General features: G+C 45.7%; 1 non-coding gene across 1 annotated transcript; it reads left to right on the forward strand.

The window, feature by feature from the left end:
- Positions 1–60: 60 nt before the first annotated feature.
- On the forward strand, positions 61–191 carry LOC115065530. The gene has a single exon (XR_003845315.1). It is a non-coding gene; the product is annotated as a small nucleolar RNA SNORA17 (small nucleolar RNA).
- The last annotated feature ends 11,731 nt before the right edge of the window (positions 192–11,922 follow it).

The following is an 11,922-nucleotide window of genomic DNA, read 5'->3' on the forward strand; positions in this document are numbered from 1 at the left end:
GAGGAGAGAGAGAGAGAGAGAGAGAGAGAGAGAGAGAGAGAGAGAGAGAGAGAGATTTAGCCTGCCCCTACAGATATTGCAGGTATGGGTGCTGTATCACATTGCGCCAGTAGGTGGCAGAGAGGAGAGAGGCTATGCCTATGTCAGGTGTTCTGACCTGTGACCATCTGAATGATTAGTGGCCTAACATTCCCGGGGGAGGGGGAACAGCCTGAAACCCACCAGTCAAGTGCCCTGCAAGCCCTGACCGACTCCCGGGACAGGAAAAGAGCTGGAGACTAGAAGAATCCCACCCGGGACTGTGGGCCCCAGGCGGGAGTGAGCCCAAGACAGACGACCCCAGGGCCACTCAGATGGTCTGTGGGGACCAGACAAGGAGCTAGTTAGAGATGGCCACCAGTCTAGCACTGCGCAGACCTAGAGGGACATACCAAGCCCGAGATGACAGACCATGCCTGCCAGGTGCCGTAATGCATGGCCAGGGCATAGCGCTCCTGAGATGACCCCAGACACTCAGAGATCCCAGGCGCCACTAAGAGGAGCAAGTAAGTGGCGGAGAAATGGAAGAGAGAGGAACAGAAGGATGTGAGCACAGTGAACAAAGGCAGAACTAGAGACTTGAGGGGAGTGAGAAACAGCCAGATAATGAGTAGCTGGTAACCTTCCTGGAGCCATGGCGGGGTCCTGTCCTGAGCTGCCACTAGGGGGCAGCAGCAGGGTTCTATTACCACCAAAGGCCAGGTGGATGTCTCGGGTCTGGGCTGCAGCCTAGGGACTTGTTGATATTTGAGGGCTGTGAAGAAATGGCCCCACTCCTCACCTGGGCATCCTGAGAGAGCTAGCCTTGGGTTAGGGGTGAAGGTCGGAGAACTGACCGCACTCCTAGCCAGCTGCATGCTGGGAGAGAAGGCCCTGCACATTGCGGGAGTTGCTGGTGAGCTGGCCCGAGGATGAGTGTGGGAGAGCTGGTCCCACAACTTGTCTGCTGTGCAGCGACATGGGCAATGGAGAGATGTACTCCCTTACCCTCCTCCCTTACCACCTACAGCAGGCAGGAGAGCTGGCAGTCCTTGCTTCTCACCTGCTGCAGCCCTTGGGAGAATGAGACAGTAGAGCTGACCCTGGTTGTGGGGCTTGCTGGTAAACCAACCTCAAGGGTGGGAGAGTGGGAGAGCTGGTGGGCTGGTCAGCACAAATAGCTCTCAGGCCTAGACTCAGAGCTTTGAATTGACCCTCCCCAACACCTACCCATTGATAAACTGCTGGAGTGCATGAAGGGGCTGGTCCTACAGATCCAAAGCTACAGGATCTCCATGACACGGGACAACAATGGGATATTCAAGTGGCATCCCGGTGAGGTCCCAGTATTGATAGCAGAAGCCAAAGACCTCATACCAGACCAAGTCATTACAATGAACATTTGCAAGCAAAGACGTGTGGACAAGGGGGTATACTGTGGCACACACTGTGACAAGCTATAGCTGCCACAACAAGATGTTTTCCCCCCCGTGTTGGGGGGGGTGTTGCAGGGCTGGATGGTGGGCACAGGGGAGCGGGAGGGAGTTGGGATTAGGATGCATAATATGAAATTCACAAAGAAACAACAAAGAGGTTTTAAAATAAATAAATAAAATTCATGTCAAAATTATCCCTATATTAACCAACATTAAAGTTTAGGGTTAGAGGGAGAGCCCATAGCTCGCAACGCCTTAAGATTACCACAGAATTGAACTCAAGGGTCCCCACCTCCTGGCTTGCCAGGCCCAGCATCCTGCATGAACAGCAAGCAGGGCATAAATATCCAATTCACAGGGTCACTCTGCCAAATGAAGTCCCAACTTTTATTCTCTCATATGACTCAATTACTTCTGCGAGAACAACAATAATCAAGAAATGAAATGACAATCAAGTCCTGAAATTAAACGGTTTTATGGAGCAAAAATAAACTGTCAATAAAGCGAAGAAGAGTCCTGCAGAGTGGGAGGCAAGCTTTGCCAGCTGCACCGCAGGCATGGGATCAGTGTAGAATACACAAAGAATAAAAAAATCCAGCCATCAAGAAGACATATAAAACAATTAAGAAATGGGCTATGGGACTGAGTCCTAATCTCAAAAGAAGAAATTAAATGGCCAGTAAACCCATAAACGAGTCTAGTGGCCTTAGTCATTCAGAAAAGGCCTGCTAGAACTTCGACCCCTTGTCTCATGCTATTCCCAAGGGCCATCAGCAGGAGCACAAATGACACGAAATGCTTATGTGGATGTGAGGAGAGAGGAACGTTTATACACAGCTGGTGGGAGCGAACAGACACAGCCGCTGAGGAAATCAGTCTGGAAGTCTCTCAAAAACCTAGAAGTGAAAACTAATTCATCACCCAGCCATATCACTCCCGGCAGGAGCTGGAAGAATTCCATATCCTGCTACAGAATCTCTTGCTGTCTTAGTCAGGGTTTGTATTCCTGCACAAAACATCATGGCCAAGAAACAAGTTGGGGAGGAAAGGGTTTATTCAGCTTACACTTCCACACTGCTGTTCATCACCAAAGGAAGTCAGGACAGGAACTCGAGGTCGGGAACTTGGAGGCAGGAGCTGATGCAGAGGCCATGGAGGGGTGTTATTTATTGGATAGCTTCCCCTGGCTTGCTCAGCTTGTTCTCTTATAGAACCCAGGACTACCAGCCCAGGGATGGCACCATCCACAATGGGCCCTCCCACCCTTGATCACTAATTGAGAAAATACCTTACAGCTGGATCTCATGGAGGCATCTCCTCAAGGGAGTTTCCTTTCTCATGTTGACACACAAAACCAGTCAGTGCACTTGCCCATGTATACCCATTGCTTCTCTATCCACAAAATCCAGGAAATGGGTACAGCCTGGATGTCCATCAGCTGGCGAAGAGATAACAGAAACTCAACACATAGTAATACTGTGTGATTTCATTCAGCCGTAGAACTGAAGTGTAAATAGTTTTGGAGATAGAAGTTTGCCAAAAATGTCATGACCCACAGGTTGGGAACCACTGCTCTACACCTTGGAAAATCATCCTGGGATTTCTCTTAATAGACAAAGTTTTTCTGTTTATCTCATTTATGAATGACAAATTCACATGTCATGCTGGCTAGATTTCTGTCAATTTGACACAATCTAGTGTCCTCTCAGAAGGAAGCAATCTCCATTGAAGAACTGTGTCCATTGGTTGATCTGTGGGATTCCCTCCAGTTAGTTCCAAACCTAGGCAGGTGAGCAACGAAATTATGGAAAGCAAACCAGGAAGCAGTTTTCCTCTGTGGTCTCCGCTTCAGTTTCCTACCTCCAGGTTCCTGCCCTACACTCCTGCCCTGTCTTGCCCAGATAATGGATGGCAACTGTAAACTGAAATAAACCCTTTCCTCCCCGGGCTGTGGCTAGCATTTTATTTTAGCAGCAGGAAAACACTTGCCACGTGTTTAAAGGGCTTTCTTCCTATACGGTGCAAAGACAAACAAGTTACACAGATGCAAGTGCCCAAAAGATACCTTTGGGCTACCACATCTACAGTGTTTGCTGACAGGCCCAGCTCAGATACCTACAGTACATCCAAAGGCTGGCACTACACCAGATTACATTGTTTAAACATTAAACAGTGGATAGATGAAGTTAATATTAGGTTATGAAATTCTCAAAAATTATAGGTAAATTTTTAAGATTTCTTTGCAATGTAAATAAAAACAACCAAAATATTTAATTTATATTTAATATTTATAAACAACTATACTGTGCTGTAAACTCACACATGTAAATGGTACAGTAAAATACTTAAATTAATGCACTCTTGTAAGAAACTCTGTAACTTTTTCCTTTACATTTTAGGAGCAGTCTAGAAATTATAATCTCTGGCCCATAAGCCAAAATTTGAATGGGAATAAACGTCCTCAGAACAATTGATTTTTTTTTTTAAAGAACTAACTGTGGATTCTCAGTAGCCACGGGAAAATTACCAAACTGGAAGGAAAGACAGGTGTAAACAGTTTGGTGCAAATAAAATTGATTGAAAGCTGGGGCGTGTGGCTGGCTCTGCTCACGCACTTGGTAGCTTCACAGTTCCCGTGCCTAGAAGGCACTGACAGCTCCCACCAGAGGACAAGACACAGGATGGGAGCTACATGGCTGGGACATGAGTGCCCTGAGGATGTTTCAATTTCCACAGGAAAAGTAAGTGTCAAATTGGAACAGGATAGTGGACTGTCCCCCAGTGTTCCTTAGATTTCCGATAAATCCACTCCTCGGAAAGCCCGATTAAATAACAACCCCGTTCTCCTCTGAGCACGGAGCACCAGCAACAGGTTAGCTCATGTTTTATTTTCATTCACTTTTAAGCAACACTGAGCCTGCTGCTTTGTGAACATGAGACCACGGCAAGACTCATAAAGTGGCTTGGTGCATGCAAAACTCAAATACCTCTACCATGGGACATTCATGGATAGTGAGGTGCTCGGAGATGCTCCCCCAAACTCAGAACATCTGATAATGTAAAAGTGTCTGAGGGAAATTCTACAGACATGGGTGTGGCAAGGCTACCTGTCAATCTTTCATTAATATTCAAAAGTCTCCCCTCTGTGGTAAGTACGCATTCTGGCATTGATATGAATGCAAATTTCTGTTAATTCCCTCATTAGAAATGATATTTTCAATCGTTACGCTTTCTTTATTGTAGAAAATTTGGAAAAACTAAGAAACCTTAAGGAAGAGACTCCTTAAAACCTCTCATTGCCAACTAACCAGTATTAGCATTTTTATTTCTTGCCTATCCGATTATTTTATATAAATATATATATATATATACAAGTCTGTGAATTTCAAGTGATGCTATAATTCCAAGAAACTGATGGAGCCTATTTTCTACTAGCCAGATCGTGACTATTTTGCATGGCCCCTAGGAAGCATTTTAGATGCCTCTTCAGTATCTCTGCGGGAGATGACAACTTACATTTTGTTAAATCTAATAACCTTCAAATCTCCTCACCGGTTAGAGATGCACTCGGAGGCAGTGTCCAGCGGGGAAAGGTTCCACACCTGGCATTAGCTTTATAAAACACAGGGACGGGCGGCTGGGTGACTGCACTGAATGGTGACCATCACCACTGAGGCGGGAAGGGGAAGCGAGTTCTTTGCCGACCTATGTGGAAGGGGGACCCTAACCTCTCCACAAGTATAGCCGCTTACATGTTGGTGCTTTGGACGTATTCTTTTCTTTCTGTCTCCTTGATAAACCTTTATCTAAGCAGTTGATTTCGTTTTCCACTTGGGTCCACAGAACCATGCATGTTGACAGCAACATCTACATTCCACTGCTACTAGTTTTTGGTCAAGGCTAATCTGGTATTCAGTCAGTGCTGTTGATTGTCACTTAGCTCTGCTGTGGCCTCTATGCCTCATTTTCTCCTCTGTCTGCCTCAGTCTCCTCTCCAGACTTTTTTTCAGCCTGTTTTCAGCTCTTTATTATAGGTAGATCACATCTTGCTTTGGGTGCCATGGCCAACCATGACCACTGGTGTGCATTGTCAACTGGCCAGAATTCCCTCGGGGACAAGCATCATCCAGGCATACCTGTGAGGGGTTACCTAGGTTGGGTTAGCCTCTGGCAAGCCTTTGGGAGGTAATCTTGGTTGTGCAAATTAATATGGAAATACCCGTTTTAACTATGGGTGAGCTCATTGCCTGGGTTCTCTCTGGGTTGTACAGAATGGAGAGATCAGAGTCCCGGCAGTCATTGCTTTTGTCACAGGGTTTTATGACAGTACTGGGAAGATCACCACGACACTGGCATGTGTTTAGTTTCTTCTGGTGAGGGCCACTTTCTGCTCACACCTACTGCTCAGGACGGTGCAGTCTCTGCAGTGTGGCACTGAGGTCAGCTGAGAAACACTGGCCTCCAGCCTCCTCGTAACTACAGGAAGAGAGTTCGCTTGGAGTTTACTGAGTAATAAGATCTGTTGCTTGCACCGTCTAAACTATGGAATCTGCAATACCCAGCAAGCTCTTGGCTGGCCACTGACTGGATAGTCTGTGATTTTGGATGCTTCATAAATGAGACCAAATCCTATGTGTCCTCTGCTAAGTCAAGAAGAGATTCTCTCTGCCTCCTAACACTTGGATCTTCATTACTCCGGACAGGTGAGTGGTTTGGGAACAATCCAACCTCCTACGTTTGGCAATAACAGGGTTTCTCCTTGGCAAAGGTTCTCTCTCCTCTTAATGAAGGGTTCTTTCCACAACAATTTTTTTTTCTCCTTGGCCAAGGTTTTGTTGAAGCTTTTCCAAGCTCTGTGTCAGCTCAGAGAGATTTGGAATCTGTCTGCTCAACTCTGCCATGTCTCCATTTTTAGTAAGAGCCCTGCTTGGTCCCTTTCACAGAACCCTCAGTCCTTTATATCCTTGTCCATTTATCCAAATATCTGATCAGGTTTCTCAGCCTCCACCATTCAGGGTGATGCACGACCATCCTTCAGTCACCCACAGTTGTTTCGATTCTAAGACCTTGTGATGGTTTGAATATGCTTGGCCCAGAAAGTAGCACTATTTTTTTTTAAAGATTTTATTTATTTACTATATGTAAGTACACTGTAGCTGTCTTCAGACACTCCAGAAGAGGGAGTCAGATCTTGTTAGGGATGGTTGTAAGCCACCATGTGGTTGCTGGGATTTGAACTCCGGACCTTCAGAAGAACAGTCGGGTGCTCTTACCCACTGAGCCATCTCACCAGCCCGAGAGTGGCACTATTAGGAGGTATGGCCTTGTTGGGTGGGTGTGGCCTTGTTAGAGTAGGTGTGTCACTGTGGGTATGGGCTTTCAGACCCTCAATCTTACTTCCTGGAAGCTAATCTTCTCGACACCTTCAGATGAAGATGGAGAACACTCAGCTCCTCTTGCACCATACCTGCCTGGACACAGCCATGTTCCCACCTTGATGATAATGGACTGAACCTCTGAATCTATAAGCCAGCCCCAGTTAAATGTTGTCCTTATAGGAGTTGCCTTGGTCATGGTATTTTTTCACAGCAGTAAAACCCTAAGAGAGGTCTCTTTTTAAAGCTTATTTTTCATCATGGGCATATGTGTGTATCCATTATGATGTAGAGTTGTATTGAGGATTATACCAAGCCTAAACAAATATTTTTCCTTTTTATGGTTTTTAAATTTTGGATTAAGTATATATTATTTCCTGGAGCAAAGCTGCCCAGGAGGCCTAGCACCATCAGCTGCACTTTAATACCATGATGGAGACCTCACTCGCTTGCTTTGCTTTATAGACTTGCATAAATACTCCTTCTCTCAAGTCTATCTAGTTAGCAAAAAATCCTTCCATTCTTATATTTACCTAAAAGAAACTAATGATTTACTTATGGGCTTAAAAAACAGTTAACAATTAAAACTAATTAACTTTGTATCCATAGTTAAAAGCAAACATCTTAATTGAGCTGGACTTAGAATTAGAGACACAAATGCCAGTCTGGCACAGAAGCTCCCAATCAGGATAATATGGACAGGCAGGTTTGGACAGCCCTGTATAATGGCAGAAATAGCTATCCTCCATGCAGATTTGGGACAAGACACCAGGAGCTGGTGATCCAGCAGTGACAGGTACTCTCCTCCATCCCAGACACACTCTGCCTCAGGAGGATGCCACTGCTGCTAGCCACAACCACAGAGCATTTGAAAAGTTTCATGGACCAAGGACTCTTATTAATGCTATCAATGTGCAAAAAGAAGACATCTGAGGGAGCCAAAATTGTTCCCAGCCCTTGGCTCAAAGACATTTCTATGATTGCCAATGCCTGCTACACATAGTGTTGAGCACCAGCTCTACAAAGGATAAAGATCCCTCTCTCCTGGGAAAAAGGGTTGGGAGAAATGCCACCATATGTCACCACATTCCACCAAGTAAAGAAAGCAACACAGACAGGCAGGAACACAAGAATCTCTGTGCATAGGGCTACTGAGGCCTCTGTTGACCTTAGGGGGTCTTAGTCTGGGTTTGTATTCCTGCACAAAATACCATGACCAAGAAGAAAGTTGAGGAGGAACTTACACTTCCACATTGCTGTTCATCATCAAAGGAAGTCAGGACTGGAACTTGTGGGGAATTGCAGGCTGGTCTCCAGTTGAGCTGAGGTCTGAACCCCGAAGGGTGATAATTCACCTTCATGACACGGTAGGTGTTCCCTCATGCTCCTGGAACTCTGGCTCCTGCCTAAGTTACCGCCCCCCACAGTCCCCACAAGAGATGCATGGTCAGTAGTCACATAGGCAATGGCCCAAGCTTCTGACCTTCAGGCTAAACTCCTCCACAGTTATCTAGCAAAAGAGAAGAGCATAAATAGGGCTGTTCAGCCCCACCTCACTCTCTTACTTCTTACCCCTCACTTTCACCCCTCTCTCCTCCCTCTTTGTCTTCTCCTCTCTCCTCTCTCTTACTCTCTTTCTCTTTAGCCTTTCCCCTCTCTCTTTCTCTCCTCTCTCTCTCTCTCTCTCTCTCTCTCTCTCTCTCTCTCTCTCTCTCTCCCTTCTCTCCTTCTCCATGCCTTTCTATAATAAAGCTCTAAAACCATAAAGAGTCTCTGGTCATCAAGGCTGCACTCACTTTCGTCAGCATTGGGAACCTCTTTTCCCTCATCCCTCTCTCCTATAACCCTGGTGGCTTCAGCAAAGTAGCTCCAGGGTTCCCAGGTAGGGCTGTCCTTTGCCAACCCCCAAAGAGTGGGTCAGAGGAATGCCCACCCGGGGCTGAGTGGAAAGTATATGGCAGCTCTCCCATGCCTTACAGAGACCAAAGAATAGGTAAAACTCTGGTGGGGCATGGGTCTCCCCTTCCCCAGGGCATCCCCTGGGCCCCATTTAGTTCCCAACAGGAATTCACACAGGGCAGGAACCTGGAGGCAGGAGCTGGTGCAGAGACCATGCTTACTGGCTTGCTAATCCTGGCTTGCTCAGCTTGCTTTCTTATAAAACCCAGGTCTACCAGCCCAGAGATGGTACCACCCACAAGGGGCCTTTCCCCCTTGATCACTAATTGAGAAAATGTCTTACACTGGATCTCATGGCAGCATTTCCTCAAGGGAGGCTCCTTTCTCTGTGATAACTCCAGCTTGTGTCAAGTTGACACACAAAACCAGCCAGTACAAGGGGAAAATGATGACATCCCAGAGTGCTGTTCAACTGATAGAACTCAAATGCACAGGTGGTTTGATAACCTCTGCATCATGTAGATTGTTTCTGGAATGAACTAATACTTATTCTCTGGGCTGGCAAATGGGCAGTGCCTTCCACAGCACCTCAGTACAAGAAGGCTTGAGCGAAAGCTGTTCTGCCATTATACCTGGCTTGTGAGTGCATCAACATTGTTGCTAATGTCATGCCAGACTTGTGAGTGTATCAACACTGTTGCTACTGTCATTCCTGGCTTGTGAGTGTATCAACATTGTTGCTACTGTCATCCCTGGCTTATGAGTGTATCAACATTGTTGCTACTGTTATGCCAGGCTTGTGAGTGTATCAACATTGTTGCTAATGTCATGCCAGACTTGTGGGTGTATCAACATTGTTGCTACTGTTATGCCTGGCTTGTGAGAGTATCAACATTGTTGCTACTGTTATGCCTGGCTTGTGAGTGTATCAACATTGTTGCTACTGTCATCCCTGGCTTGTAGTCTATCAACATTGTTGCTACTGTTATGCCTGGATTGTGAGTGTATCAACATTGTTGCTACTGTTATGCCTGTTTTGTGAGTGTATCAACATTGTTGCTAGTGTCATGTCTGGCTTATGAGTGTATCCACATTGTTGCTACTGTTATGCCTGGCTTGTGAGTGTATCAACATTGTTGCTAGTCATCTCTGGCTTGTGAGTTCATCAACATTGTTGCTACTGCTGCTGGCTCTGTGATCCCACACGGATGTCAGAATCCACTTTCTACAACCTTCTAAGTAGACTGAAAGCAAGCATCCCTCTAGGAATCCTTCAGGTATCTGAGTAGGACTGTAGAAGCATCTGGCCTGTTGAACTGAACAACCCCTGGGCTCTCAGTCCTGCTAGAATATGAATGTCCACTGTGAGATTTACTCATCCCGTCTGAGTATGCCAATCTAATTAATATGTATTTGTTCCACCAAATTTGTTCCTGTAAGGAAGCCTGGGTAATGCAACAACAATAGATGATAGTTATTAATCCTGTGCCAAACACTAGTTGTGCAAGATAAAGAAGTGCTCAGTCTAGCTAGCCTGAGAGGAAAAAAACTAGTTAGCACCCAGAACTAAGTAAAACTACATCCTATGTACTGGAATGGTAGCTGTGTGGAATCATGTTCAGTTTACATGATGCTGGAAATCAAACTCAAAACTCTGCCTGCTTGGCTGGCACTCTATCCAAGACACACCCTTATCCCTCTAGACCAAATACTCTACTCAGAAGAAGTCTGTCAGCTCCCTACAACTTGGTTTTAAGGAATTCTCCTCTGAACAAATGTCAGACAGCAAAGGTTTCTTTTTTGGGTATCACAAGGTTTGTGGCATGCTCATGATGAAGGAAGGAAGCTTGTAAAGAAAGGTGACTGTAGAATATATGCACAAAAGGACAGTGTCAACTGAGTGAGCTCTATGGCCTAGATGGGGAAGGCAGGCACTGTCTGTCACATGACAACCAGTGTCACCTTCTTATGTACCCCATTTCAGGATGGGTGGACCTCAGTGTGGCTCATTCTCTATCTGTAGGAGGAGCTCAATAAAAAGCAGGCCACACAAGTGTGTTTTAGAACAACCACAGCAAGAAAGGGAGAAGTGACAGCCGGGGATGTGACTGTATTAGTTGAGTACTTGCCTATCACACACAAAGCTCTGAGATTGATACTCAGAACCGCACAAAGCTGGCATGGTGTGGGTAGAAGCAAAGGTGTGAGAAGTTCAATGTCATCTGTGGCTATCTTAAAAGTTCAAGGCCAAACTGGGCTACCAGACTCCCTGTCTCAGAAACAAACAAAAATCAGAGGCTGCCCATTCCAAGTTTTCGAGTTTGATTCCCCCACATCCTTCCTGGTTTTGAGAAACTCTATAGACGAGTTTAAGAGGTAGCTGCTCCACCATGTGCCTGGACTTTAGTGGAAGGCAGCTGTCTTCCTAGGCTACTCTATGCTGCTTTTCGCACAGGGCACAGTGGCCATTCCCAAGCCCTCTGTGTCCTTCATCTCTTTGCAGCCCACATGTGCACTTTCTGTACTTCTTGGCGCCACCTCTCTTTCTTAACACCGGCATCCTTCTGGTCTCACCAGTGCAACGGCTTATAAATGGAATATGTTTCTGCCAGAAAGAAAACTTGACAGGGAATAAACGCCAAGTGTAAGAGGAGCAAGAGCACAGCTGATAAGAAGCAAACACTGTTAACGACAGGATGAATTAATTAATTCATAGCCACACACACACACCCCCACACACATACAAGGAATTACTAGGAAGGATTAGTCAAACACTCTGCGTTGTGACATGCTTTCCCATTTGGAGTGACATGACATGGTGAATACCTACTTCAGTCTTCTGGTTCCCTGAATAACTCCACCACTGCACAGAAGTCAATGGGATGAAAACGGAACCAATGTAACATTAGCCAATGAGCATCGTGTCTGGTGTGTGACAGGACTCACCTGACTTCTTTTGGATGGATAGGCACAGACATTAATGAATGGCTGCCCCTCATGATCGTATACACAGACACTTTCAGTCAACGGGAAAAGCGATCAAACTCATTGTTCAATTCTTCCTTTGAAAACCTGTGTATACCTGTGTGATGCAACCTGAAGCTAAAATGAGGATTAAACTGTCTAGAAAAAAAAAAAAAAAAAAGACCTGATTTATTGCAGCACTAACCCTACCCCTCGCCCAGATCTGATTT

This window comes from Mus pahari, chromosome 15 (assembly GCF_900095145.1).
Source record: "Mus pahari chromosome 15, PAHARI_EIJ_v1.1, whole genome shotgun sequence".
Classification (NCBI taxonomy): domain Eukaryota; kingdom Metazoa; phylum Chordata; class Mammalia; order Rodentia; family Muridae; genus Mus; species Mus pahari.